The following is a 14,725-nucleotide window of genomic DNA, read 5'->3' on the forward strand; positions in this document are numbered from 1 at the left end:
AAATAAACTATTGTGTTTTATTTAATGGAAGTAAATATATTGTTCTAAAACATTTCAAAACGTTTTCTTGAGAATTATTGCATTATCATTACTGCTTCCCCTCTGATATGAAGCGTTTGTGCTAAAAGCGAATGGCACAGGTTGTTGGCTTGTGGGTTTCAGCATTTCTGTAGTTTATAAGGGGGAGGGCACGTATCCAATACACATGAGCAGTCCGATGAGGAGGGCGAGATGTCCCGATCAGATTAGGAGTTGAATATACAAGACTGACTGAAGCTGGGCCCTTCAGTGATCACTGAGGCTTGAAATAACATTGCAAAAAAAGATCGGTGGGGGGTGTACTCATACTTCATATGAATTATGGATTAGCCCTACTTCTAATACCATGATGCCGTGCATTGTGCAAACAATATTGTGTGTGGGGTGGGGGGTTGTATTTATGTATGTATTTGTATTTATTTTTTAAATCAACATGTCTTTATTCTTTTACTCTATAATATTTACCCCGCCACTAGCTCTCGACAGTCTTGAAAAGGCAGCCTGAATAGAGGGTATTCAAGATTTCAAGAGCACAAAGACAATCTCATTTATAGAAGAGCAATCAAAACAAAGACAGGTATGCAACAGAGACAGAAGTGTGTGTGAGTGTGCATCTATCCATGACAGTCATGTTACAGCGGGAAGAGAAAAGAATGAGTGAGAATTTACTTTGGGTAATGTCAAACTGCAAAGGCGGGAACGATGCGTGCAGTTTAGTGTGAACACTGAATGCACTTACATGTACTAGACAGATAGAACAAATGTACAGGAAATTATCTCATTTAAAGCTGATTCAACACACCAATGCAAATGTTGGGTCAAAATGATGATACATTTCAGGCGTCTGCATTAAAACAAATTTGTCTAAAACCAACAGACCATAAATCACCCTTTTTTCAGGTAAACTCATGAGTCCTTCAGTGAAGAGCTCTCAATATAACCAGGCCTAAATTATTCATTCCCAACAACATCACGGTCTGCGGTCCCAATACACATCTCAATAAACACTGCGAGCGGGGGGCCCACGGGGAGCAATCCTAAACAGCTAGAGGAACTCTTCAGTCGGCCAAAGTGCTTCTCCTTCTATTCTCTACAAGACTGCTTAAAGGTAAGTCATTTAAATGGGCATTATCTGCAGAAAAGTAAAAACATGCCCTTGCATGACTGAGAGATGTGCCAAAGTTTGCATTCATTTGTATCTCAAGTTTTCTTTAGCTCTGCTCGCACCTTTGTCTTCTAGCTTATTTTGCGTGTGCACAATAATACCTACCGCAATCCTTTGTCTTTGTGCACCATAAAACGTTCAAATATTCGTTGACGCGAAGCGTTTCTTCTTTTCTTTTGGCTAGAATTGAATTCACACAAAAAAGCCTATAAGAGAGCAGCTATAGCACCACAACATATTAGGTTACTTGTTCAAATTCAATTCTTCGTCAACAGTATGGCATTTCGCTATCATTATGCATGCTTTTACAGCGAAATACCATTTAAGAGAACTGAGGTGGTTTACAATTATGTGATTATGTTTTATTGGTTAGTCCAGAGTAATCACTACAACCCTCAATCAGTGTTGGGTGTAATGCATTAGTAAGTAATTAATTACTGTAATTAAATTGCTTTTTAATTAAAAAAAAATAGTAGGGTAAAAAGTAAGGAATTACTTTTATTTTTCAGTAATTTAATTAGTTACTTCTGATGAAATTGTGTTAAATACTGTATAGACTATAAAACAATGGTATATAAAACAATAGTAAATTTAAAATAGAAATGTAACATCTAATGTTAAAATGTATGTTTTCTCATTTAATGCTGCCCCATTAAATTATTTGGCTAGTTCATGAATAATTTATTTGATGTTAAAGAACAGTTTCTTGTCTATCCTTGTATTTTTCATCTGGTTGAGGTGGATACGGGTTTTAGAAAGTAATTAGTAATAAGTAATGTAATTGTAATTACTTAATTAAGTAATGTAATTACTTATTAGACAGAGTAATTAACAGTAATCTAATTGCATTGTAGAACATGTAATTAGTAGTTAGTAATTAATTACATTTTTAGAGTAACTTACCCAACACTGCTCTTAATGTGTTTGTCTATTGGGCTATCTGTTATAGGGTGTTATAACAACTACAGGTGGCGTAAACACTACTGGAAAATGAATGTCACAAAGTTAAGCCCCCCCAAAAGCTGCCAATGCTGAAACATTCAGAGTCAAAACAGATTTAAATCAGAGGTTGCATTAAACTAATTCTCTGTCACTTGCCTTTTTTAAAAACAATGACAGATAATTCCAAATAACTACTGTCCGTCATTTTAGAAGATAACAAAGATCTATTAATCTATTAAAAACATTTCAACCAAGTCTTTGTATTATTAATCATCTTAACAAGGTAGATATCTCGTGTGGTGCTGTGAGTGTATGTGAATGCGGAGTGCGTGAGAAGTGGCACTTTTTAATGCAGAAATAAAGCATCAAATCTGAAGTTTTGGATAAATGGAACCTATTATGATCATACCTCCTCTTTTCACAGATGTTTCCTCTTTTTTTTTAGATCTTTTAAAATCGACCAGATCCATTGGATTTCTAGATTCCCTAAATGTCTGCGATTTGACTGTTTTCATATTGAACCGCTCAACAAAAAAACGTGATTAAATCTAGTGCATCATATCCTTGAATACTCTCTCTCCTCTCTCTCTCTCTCTCTCTCTCTCACACACACACACACACACACACACACACACACACTCACTCACACACACACACACACACACACACACACACACACACACACACACACACACACACACATACACACACACACTCACAGGGCGCGTGTGTGTCCAGTAACTTTACCATGTGCATGTGTGTGATTGTGTACTTATATAGCCCTATTCAGGGTTTGCTGTCTAAACCGAATGTCCACACGCAGATTTTAGTGTGAAAGGGATTTACGTTAAGTAAACACAGACTGTTCACTTGTTTTTGACTGTTGTTAGTGATATTTCGGTGCTTGGTAATGGGAATAAGCTGAAGCGGAAGTCTGTCGCATATGCATTGGAAGAACACGCTAAGCATAATGGGTAATTATCGCTGCCTGATGATTTGTTTATGTTACTTCAGCGGCTGGGTTTAACTGGACCTAGCCTACTGTAAATGCTCTCTCGTCATTTGTGTTGGTGTTGCGACCTTCACAAAAACGTACCACCAGTTAAGCCATTACAAAATCAATCGTGTTTTCAGTCAGTCCGTTTTCATTTCAAGTTTGCAAATTGCAATCCTTTGTTTGGGAGACCATGACTAACAATTTGCAGTAGACATATTTCATTTTAAGAAAATACCTAGCCAACAAATAACACCATTCCAAATTAAATTTAAACTTAATTAAATCCAATGTGTTTTGCAAATCGGCAAGGTGTAACAATTCTGAAAATCTCAACTCACAGTTAATCTGACAGCTAAATCAATATATATCAGCTAATGTTAATGTGCCATAAGTGTGAATGATTAATACGTTCATGATACCTTGGCTACATTAATGATCCAATATAGTCCTATTGGATGGACTTTCATAACCTTTTATTGGACAGAGGCACAATTTAATGTGTACATCATTGCCAAATACCTACACAATTTGTCAAAGTAAATTGCCCTGTTAATTTGATTACTAGAACATGCACCCCTTAAATTAGCGTTTGTTGCTTCAGTAGGCTATATACTGATAAACTGGACAGCATTGTTGATAACACTCAATCGCAGCAATATAGCACAGGCCGTCCAATCAGATGGAAGAGATTTTGCTGACTGAGTTCTAAATGAAAAATAACACGGTTTTACCTGCAATCCGGAATGTTATTTTGTCTGTGTAGTCTCATGTGGTTCTGTGTTTGTCCAATGTTGTTTTATGTAGCACATGGTCCTGGAGGAACGTTGTCTCGTTTGGCTGTACTGTACTAACTGTATATGGTTTAACGACAATAAAAACCACTTGACTTGAACTAATTCGGCATATTGTGCCATATTCAGCTTTTACGGGCCAATTAATAGAATATTGACTAGTACTAATTTACTAATAGTTCTAAAGTACACTGTTAATATTCTGTAATTTTAATGTTAAAAGACTAAAAATGTTACAGAAAAAAACGTTAATTGATTAATGAGTATTAACTGTAAAATATACAGTAGCCTACATTTTGTTAATATATTTTAAAATACAACATGTTGTAAAAAGTAATTTTTATGTTTTAAAAATTATAAAATTTTTAGATGTAAAAGTATGATTTTCCTGAATAATTAATGGTAAAAATGTACATTAAGTTTAACAAGAGAGCACATGTACTTTTGCAGTAAATTATTGTTAAATTTACAGTAAAAAAAAACAATAACTGAGTGTTCCCACAATTCCCTGCATGACCCATCATATTTCTTCATATATGGGAATAGTAATGTTTCTTCTTATGTTTAATATCAGTTACGTACATCGGGGTGTTCTGTTTTATATTTGATGTAATTTAGTTAATGTTTATTACATTATTTTAATTTGACGTGTTACCCTGCTGGTGTTTGTGTGAGTGACACTGTCTCTACATGTTTATTGGTTATTGCGCCAGGAAGAGCCACTATTGGTGAATTTCATGTCATCATGTGCACTTTTGTCATTTTTATGGTGATTAACAATAGCCTACCTTATAAAGAAAAAAAGTAGACTTTTACAGTTTCATGCCTTTTATTTACTGTAAATTTAACAGATTTTATTTTTGTTTTTTTACAGGGCCAGCATAGTCATGAACATTATAACAGTTTAAACTTACATTTTACAGGTTGTTTTTTAAAGTTGTTTACATTTTTACTGTATTTTTTACATAATTATTCTGGCAACCACAGCTGGCACTTTTTATTTTATTTTTTACAGTGTAGTACTGCAGTGGATCACTGAAGAAGCGCATAAACTGCTGATTAAGATAATACAAATAAAAAATAAAAATAAAAAAAGAGTTAGCTTTCTTTATTTAATTCAATATTCCTTCTGGTACCTACAACAAATCGGATAAATGGCAAGGACATGTTATCCTGCATAATGCTACAATTAATAAACAGCCAGATGAAAATTATTTTAGGATTGTGTGCCTTGCTGAAAGAGTTTTAATTGCATTTCTGTTTCCTATTAACAGTTTTACAATGCTAATGCAATTGGAGAACTAGGCACAGGTCAGCAGGTTTCTTCATAAAAGTAGTAGTCAGGCACTGTTGCACTAAAAATGACCATAGATCATTCCAGTCACTTGTGTATGTGCAGACACACTAACTGTAGGAGGTTTTCTAAAGAATAAGCAAACATGCAGGGTGAGCCTGAATGATAGAATATGTATTTGAGGATTATGGGTGTGGAGGCGTGTATGGAAAACCTCACATGTATCACTGCCTGGAGTTAAGATCAGACAATTCTGTGGGAAAAAAGTTAACTTGTTTCTATGCTTTACATACTGTATCTATGTGTCTGTACCTGCACCTGTAGACATGCTTCTTCTGTCTTACGTTCCAGTGCTTTGTGTGCATGGATCTGTTCTTTTTGTTTTTTTTTTAAATGTGCTGGCATATTGCTACCATGTATGTATCTACCCTATCTTCTGACGTGCTTGTGTTTAGTGAGTCAAAGTGTGTGTATAGGATGTGCCAGAGCTTGTGTGTATCTGTATATATCCTATCCCTTGACATGCTTGAGTGTTCTTTTTTGTGTATTCGGGTGTGTGTGTGCCTGACATGGCCCTGCCTTTGATGAGCTGAGCGTTAGGCCAGGATGGCTCCTCTGGCCGCAGGCATGTGCTAGTGTGCGCATGTGAACGAACAGAGATGGGGTAAACTTCCATGACTCAGACATTTCCTGCTCAATCAACTTATATTAAAAGAAACATCTTAATTGATTTAACTTTAAAACTGATGAGGAATTACAAACAGTGAGCACATCTGCACGATGGAATCCGTAATGTGCACAAATGTGCGTGCATGGAATTAATAAAAATGGTATAAATGAAAAGTCCTTACTACAATCTTTTTTTTATATATAACACTGCAATAGGCAGCTTGAGATAAAGGGTTGATGATGTAAAATGATTGAAAGAGGATTTACATTTTTGGATACAGAGAGGCAAACTGTGCTACTAAATACTATTGTAAGAAACGCAACATTAATAGTGCTTAAAGCAGCATTCAAATTTTTTTTGGTGAAACAGAAGTAAACTATGGCAGGTTAAACATAAATAGAGGTGAACAGAAGACATGAGAAAAAAATCTGCTATTATGTTAACACAACTCCCCCCCCCCCCAACAATTATAAAAAGTAATAAATGTACGTTCATTAATAAATGCAACATATAAAAAAAGGTTTGTAAGATTTCTCAAATATATGATTTCACCTGTTATTTGAGGTTTGCCTGTTTTGTTTGCTTGACTTAAAGCTATAATAACTGCTTGAAAACTTCTATTTAGAGAATCGATATTATTCTCAAAAATATTTATCCCAAATATGTTGTTGTAGATACAAAGTTATTGCTGTTTAGAAAATTAATTCTTACCAACATGATTTACAGTACATCTACTGCAGGAACATCCCCTTTAGCACAACCCCTAAGATCAAATGACATGCAAAAGCACAGGAAAAGGGTCCATTCTAATGTCACAGTTCCTTCATTGACAACGCTTGAGATAAATCAGAGGTTATTTAGCAGAGATGGGCCACTTCTATTATAATGAATGAGAGAAATTGAACTCAATTTCTTAACCAAGTAACTCTGAGCACCCAATGGTCAACAGATGTAGAAAGGAAGTCCTGCCTTAGAGGTAAAAGAGCCAATCACCTTTTAGAAACAGACATCACCTGTCAATCAACTCTAGAGCATGAGCATTAGCTATACAAGCCAGGAAAATTTCGTTTTTTAGCGTAATATGAGGCAAAAAGTCACAATTTATGATACCAGTGTTATCAGGTTTTATTGCTGATTTGAAATAAGTTCTTTGATCATAATCTTGACCAACTGCTTTTGAGATTTCTGTCTTTCTCCATTCAAGTAGACAGGACCTGCACTGGCATGACTGGAAATAGCCTCTCGAGAGCATTCCAAAGATGGCCGACAGTGGACAGACTTGCAAGAAAGTCTTTGGATAAACACACTATAGGTCCAAGTTTGTGCTGAATGAAACATTTGTGAATCTTTAATATAACTCAAAGAAAAGTTACACATGAGGGGGAAAAAATGCTATGAAAAAAATGCTTAGGATTAAAATATACTGTTCTAAATAAATACCTTTTGAAAGCAACTCACTATTTATGAAGAACACCCTAATAAACACAGGCCCAAAATATACACTTTTCTCTATTGCTCTGTAAATCTTGCATTTGCTATGCAAATTTTTGAACAGCACACCAAAACATTTGTTTTGCAATTGTTGTATATGAGTTGCAACTGGTCTTGAATTGTCGATTAGTGTCTGCAGTGCCTGAAGAATGAAGGGAGAGGCATGGAGACAATGAAAGAAAGCATTGTGAGTCTCACTGTGAACAGTAACAAGAAACTGCAGCTCTCTCAACTTCATCACCTTTCAAAAATATGAAGCCATCAATCACTTAAGCCTTTATACATCAAATGTGAAAAGGTCAAAAGCATTAAGCTTCAAGCAAGAGAAGTACATCAGCACTTAACAACAAATCTGACAAGGTGGTAAAAAATACCAACTGACTCAGGAAATATTACAAATGTCAGTTATTATAAACAAATCATTCTCATAGACTATGAACAAAATTGCAAAATGCAATTGTTCCACCAAAAAGGTGGAAATTTACGTTAATGTATGCACAGCCTGCATTTGATATTTTAATCTTTCATAAGGGGAGACATGTTTGAACCCGCAGGCGGCCTAATGAAGCAGTGAAAGCAATCTGCAGTGATTCTTTTTCAAACATCCTCCTTACTATGTTTCACAGTTTGCGCACCAAAATCCTGTTAATCTCAGTGGACAGATGACGTGACGTAATCAACATTAACAGCTCAGCTCAGGAAGAAGTGGAAGACACACACAAGGCCAAGAGGTGAAGAGTGAGGCAGACTGTTTTTTCTCTGGCGGTCAGCTCTGCCTCTTTTCCTGTCTCTGTGATGGCTTGGCTGTGTAGCTTGTCAATTGACTTTCCAACTTTCTACTGCAGCAGGAGCTGTTTTACCTGTGAGGTTGCTTTGAACTGCTGTGGTTTATATTCTGTTATAGCTCTAAGTTAGAAATTATGCTATCAGTGCTTGTCTGATGTCATAATAGGATGCAAATGTATGTCTGTCTGCAGACTGAGGCTTCCTTCACATACACTATGTTGGATGAAGTGGTTTAACTACACTCATGACTAGTCTGAGTCCAGATTCTTGCCCCCTCTTATGTAATATCTATTCAGAAATCACTTTGATCACCTGTACCCATCAATCAAAGGTTTTAAATGACTTTTCAGAACAATGTGTCCTTTTTAACAGTTTGGCCTTATAGGTTTATTGAACTTGCTTTATTTAATGCAACCATAATACATCCACAACCCCACCTCACACACCAGAGCGAAACCTAAATGCATGAAGCGCACGTTTAAATTGTTATATTCCTTAATATCCAACAGAGGGCGGTAAAAAACAATCAAATTAATTGTGGAGATTCATTATTGGCCGATTTAACCATTGTATGACCCACAAATGTATCTATATTTGATACACTGAATGACATTTCTAAAAATGAACTAATGTTCTTTAAAATTATAATACTGCTCTCTCCACATTGACAAGTGCTGGCTCCTCCTCAAGATGTGTTTACAATTTGTTCTGCTAGTCACAAAAATAAGATACTTACTGATGGTAAACATGAGGTGATCAATACAGAAATGGGCCAACATGTTAATAAATTGTAATGTAAAAATTTAGTAACCTAACCAATGGTAACATGCCTATTAACTGGACATTCACTTTTGCATCTCAACATCAGTACCAGGGTAATTAGTAATAGAAAATGTATTATTTATAGTTTTTTTTTATTTAAGTAGGAACAATATTTGTTTTTAATGTATTATTTATTTAGTTTTTCCATGAATGCTCTGAAAAATTAAACATGAAACTGTTGTTTCAGTAAGTGACCACTAGATGGCGCAACGGAATTAAAGAGGAATAAGAAAGTAAAAAGATTTACGCAATTCAATTTCATAAAATAATTCCATCAAATAAAATTTAGTAATCTTAAATTAAATATTAAAAACAATGCCTATATATTAAGTTTTAATTTAATTGTAAACATTACAGTTTTTTTCCAAGTTCCAATTAAAATGATGTACACTGCTCAATGATATTACATGGTAGAAATTAAGCCCACTGCTACAGATCAATAAATGACTTAAAATAATAACAATATCCCTGAATCACTATAATAGAATAATTTGATGACTAAATAATGTGCAGTGTTCATGCACTGTTAAAATGGGAAAACATAAATTAAATAAATTTTACTACAAATATTTGTCCATTATTATTTAATTACTGAACCAAAGTGAAAAAGGCATTTGTTAAGCATTATATATTTTTAGAGTAGAAACTTAAACTTAATTTGAACCCTAGAATGGCCAATCGTATACAGAATTTGTGAAATCAACCTATTACTATTATGACTTAAACAAGGCACTTATCCATGTTGCATCATCTCTGAAATTATCCTACTGTTATTCAATATCTTAGACATTATTTTAAATTTGTATCTGTACATTTGTCTGTAAAAACGCTACAGTAAAAAAAACTTAATTTAAGGGGTAGTTACCATAAAATATACAGTAAATGTTTTTAATATATTTTCTAAAATATAAATAGATTTTTTATATAAAAAGTATGATTTTCTGTATAATCCACATTAAAAAAAATACATTATGTTTAACAAGAGATTACATGTACTTTTTACAGTAAATTATTGTTAAAATTACAGTAAAAAACAACAATCGGGTATTCCCAGAATTCCCAGGGTGACCCAGTTCATTCATTATATTTTCAATCAGGAAGACTTGCAGACTTGAGTGAAATTTAATATGACATTTATTTTTTGAATATAAAACAGAAATGTAATGTCTCTCGTTAGCGTAGGCCCCATCTGGCGGTCTGAAGAAGTTGTACTCCGAACGTCATATCCTGCCGGAGATAGGAGGCAGGGGTGAGGAGCCTACCCCCGTGCAGGACGGGACTCGACTTGTGGTGGGGTGGTGGAGGTTGCTGTATTAGCACCCTGAAACAGCAATGTAATATTGTGAGCAGACTTATAAAGCAATGGCTTACATGTGATTGGCTGGGTATTACCTAGCTAATGGTGTGATGATGTACAGCTGCTAGTCTTCCTGCGAGAACTACACTGTGCTTACATTCATGGGAATAGTTATGATTCTTCTTATTTTTAATATCAGTTAAATACATTGGGGTGTTTTATATTTGATGTAGTTTAGTTAATGTTTATTACATTATTTTAATGTTTCCCTGCTAGTGTTTAGTGTTTAGTGGCACTGTCTCAACATGTTTATTGGTCAATGCTCCTGGAAGAGCCACTATTGATGGACTTCAAGTCATCATGTGCTCTTTTGTAATTACTACAGTGATTAACAATACATTATAAAGTGAAAAGCAGTTATATAAGGTTAATATATCAAGTTTATTATTTAATAATATAAACAACAATACTGCACCGTAAAATATACAGGCATCAAAATGACATCCTGTAAAGCCTGAAACATGGTTACTGTATTTTTTAACCCCTTTACAGAGTAATTAGACAAAGTGTAACAAAACGTTGGCTTAATATCAAACGTGTTGTTATATTAAAGAGTTGCAGGATATAATATGTTTAATTTGAGGATGATAAATCAGGATTTGCTCTTTATGGTTCATAAAATGACACTTTATGAACCATCAAGTGTCTGCATTTTTTTCTTCACTTATTAGTGAGCTAAGTGTTATTGCTTTAGCTATATCAAAAATAAAAATTGAAGATTCTGCCTTTTCCACAATGAGCTTTGCACAATAACAACATACTGTAAAATGTAATTAATTAAATAACTAATAGCACTTCTTTGCCCACATTTAAATAAATTCAGGGAGGCACAATTCCTTGTTCACGTTATTAATGCCATTCTTTTTTTTTCAAGCACATTGGATAAGCCAGAACTGTGTTATAAAATCATTTTGGCTAATTAGACAACACCCATAATTATGCATTATCCTCAATAAACAATATAAACAAAAAAAAGCACTCATGTCAAGAATAAGGGTATAATACCATCACTTTCTGACAGACACATTGTAATCACAAGATAAATCGGACGTATTTTTATGGCATCTACTAAAAATAAAAAACAGCTTATGTATTCAATTATTTTTGTTTATTTGGCCTTTATAGAATTTGAGCTGAAATATACCTGTAATAGACTTCCTCTCTGCATCGTGACTTACATTCTCTATATTTGGCTTAACCACACCCTCAGACTGTCCTACAAGAATCAACCCTACGTGAAGCATTTCAGCTCACAAAGTATTTGACACACATGCAGTCTCTCTCAAAGTCTGTTTACTATAGTTGTTTTCTGAACTGGTTTCTTCACTTGTACAGAGTGCATGCTGTGCCTAGTGAATTGTTGCCCCTTGAATCAATTGTGGTCCCTTGAATCAATACAACTACTGTCTCCATAAGCTCATATCTGCTGGAGTTCCTTAGAGAGGCCCTGATGAAGTTAATGAGGTCTGGTAAGTGCCACTGACTCAGAGATTAGAACATATGAATTCATATGGGACCATTATGAAACCACAATAGTACTGACAGAGATCGGGGACTTATGCCCTTTGTTTTGGTAGAGGTGATGTGTAGTGTTTCTGGTTTCTCTAGCAAAGCACAAGGCTAACACACAAATGGTGATTTTCTTTGTAAGTGGTTCTATAGGATGACTCAAGTCACATAAAACATTTAAAGGACTTTAAAAAATACTTAAATTGTAATGCAATATAAAATCTGCCATTGAACTGATACTCAATTTATTTTTGTAGATAAGGCCAAAAAGCCATTAAGGTAATGTTAATGTTACCTTAATGGTAACCTCAACCTTAATGTTTTTTAGCATGCCATGACAGCCACACAATCCAAACCCATGTTGTATTAACCCTCCAGGCGTTAGCTCAAATCTTTAACCCTTAGCCTACCGAACCACTGTGCCACAGCACACCACACTCACAGTACCAACATTTAAGTTACACCTCTACAACAGAAGACTATTGTGGTCTTTGGCAAAAAAATCAAATAATGATCATCTGTTGACATCAAACACTATTTTTTCATCAGGAACAATTTCTAATGGATTTGGAAATGATCTTGAAGGCAGGCAGACAGAACAAAGGTGAGAAGGTCATAGTTACAGCATGACAACATATCAGTAAGCAGCAAGGTCAAACCTCACGCCACAGAAGCTATAGTTTGATAATCTGAAACACAGGTTAAAATGAAGCTCTGTCAGGTGTTAGTCATTAATCAGACAATACAATAAAATTCTCCATGATATCTGTGATCATTTTATAATAGTTTGTGCCTGTGACGTGCACAGCAAGCAAGTGATCCTCCCTTTGCCTTACTCACTCCAAAGTGCAGAGCCCTTGCAGTGGGTACTCTGAAGGAAACATGGCATTACTGAATGAATGTACCCTTTGCTAACATTCTTGTGGAAGGTCCCAGAAAATATAAAATTTCTCAATTTAATTTTTGAACGAGCAGTGGCATCCCCTCTTGCAACAGTGCAAATATCACATCAAAGTGCCAGGAGTAACAGGTCTGATAAAAAGTCCACTCCATGTATTGTGTTGTGAGTTCAATACTCAATTGCTACCAGATTTTCGACATCACACACCAGCAGTATAGACAGATTTATTATTTATAATAGGAGCGGTCGCTTCAATTTCAGTGATAGAAATTCAATTAGTCTTATAGTTTACTATCATAAACTGAAAAGTCAATTTGGTTTTTGTGTAAACTACTAAGTAATTAAACTAATCACTTTCAGAAAAATGCCATGGTATTACCATATTTTTGACATGAGGTCTACCATGATAAACATTCAAAACCATAGTACCATCTTGACACAATTATTGTATCACGTTTCCGCCATAGTATTGCTGAAAGGTCCTTTATATTAATAAATATTAATGACAGAATACAGAAAAAACATAGAATATTAAAATAAAAGAAGAGAAAGTAATCTAAGAGTGTTTATAAAAGTGTTTATTATATAAAGAGGATGATGAAGTCCAAGTGGAAGCAGCAGAATGACAGGATGAAGTGAGGGAGCAGAGATGAGAAAAAGTGAAAAGTCTGTAAGTGATTTTATCACAATAAAATAGTGTTAACATGCATATATTTTATGTCTTGTGGCTATACTTTTGAAACAGTAAATACTTAAATGTTCAAAAATTGGCCCCCATTCATTTCCATTTTAAGTGCCTTACTGTAACTTAAATTGTTGCTCTTTTTTCAGCCATGACGTCCTGTTTCACAGGTGTATAAATATGAGGTAACACACAGGCCAAATTCCCTTAATTATCAATCACAGAGGGTTTGACTAAAGAATATAGTTCTGATGTGCTGCAAAAGTTTGTTGAGCTTCACAAAATGGGAAGTGGCTATAAGAAAATAGCCAAAGCAATAGCCAAAGAATCTCCAGCGATCACAGCTGGAGAATTGCATAAATTAATTGGGTTTTGCAGTCTAAAAAATTCTAAATAAATAAATCAGACACATGTTTGGTTTTTTTCTCAAGAAAAAAGCCTCTGATCTCATCCAACAACAAACTCAAATGTCTTCAGTTTGCCAGACACTACTGGAACTTCAAATGCGACCGGGTTCTATGGTCAGATGAAACAAAAAAGATGATGGGTTTGGCGCAGACAGAGATGAAGAAGTACCTAATGCCCACAGTTAAATGTGGTGCTGGATCTTTAATGTTGTGGGGCTGTTTTTCTGGCAAAGGTCCTGGACATCTTATTTGGATACATGGCATCATAGACTCAAATCAAATACCAACTGATAAAAAAATCGAAACCTGACTGCCTCTGACAGAAAGCTTACAATGGCCCCGGTTGGATCTTTCAGCAGGACAACGATCCAAAACAAACATCAAAATCAACACAAAAAAAATGGTTCAATGACCTCAAAATCAATGTACTGCCATGGCCATCTCAGTCCCCTGGCCTGAACCACATAGAAAACCTGTGGGGTGAACTGAAGAGGAGAGTCCACCAAAATGGTCCTCTGAATTTGAAGGACCTGGAGAGATTCAGTATGGACGAATGGTCTCAGATCACTTGCCAGGTGTTCTCCAACCTCATTAGGCATTATAAGAGAACACTCAGAAATGTTATCCTGGCAAAGGACTGTTGCAAAGTGTATTGAATAAAAGGGTGCCAATAATTATGGCCAATGTGTTAAAGAAAAATATTTATTTAATAATGAGATATTTACTCAGTTTCAATTGTTTTACTTCAATTAAAAGTTAGATTTTTGCGATTTTTTTTGTTTGGGGGGTGGTTATAAAAGATCAAAATGATAAACAATGCAGATTTTACCAATATTTTTGGCCACCACTGTATGTGTCCAACTATGATGATG

Source organism: Xyrauchen texanus, chromosome 23, assembly GCF_025860055.1.
Source record: "Xyrauchen texanus isolate HMW12.3.18 chromosome 23, RBS_HiC_50CHRs, whole genome shotgun sequence".
NCBI lineage: Eukaryota > Metazoa > Chordata > Actinopteri > Cypriniformes > Catostomidae > Xyrauchen > Xyrauchen texanus.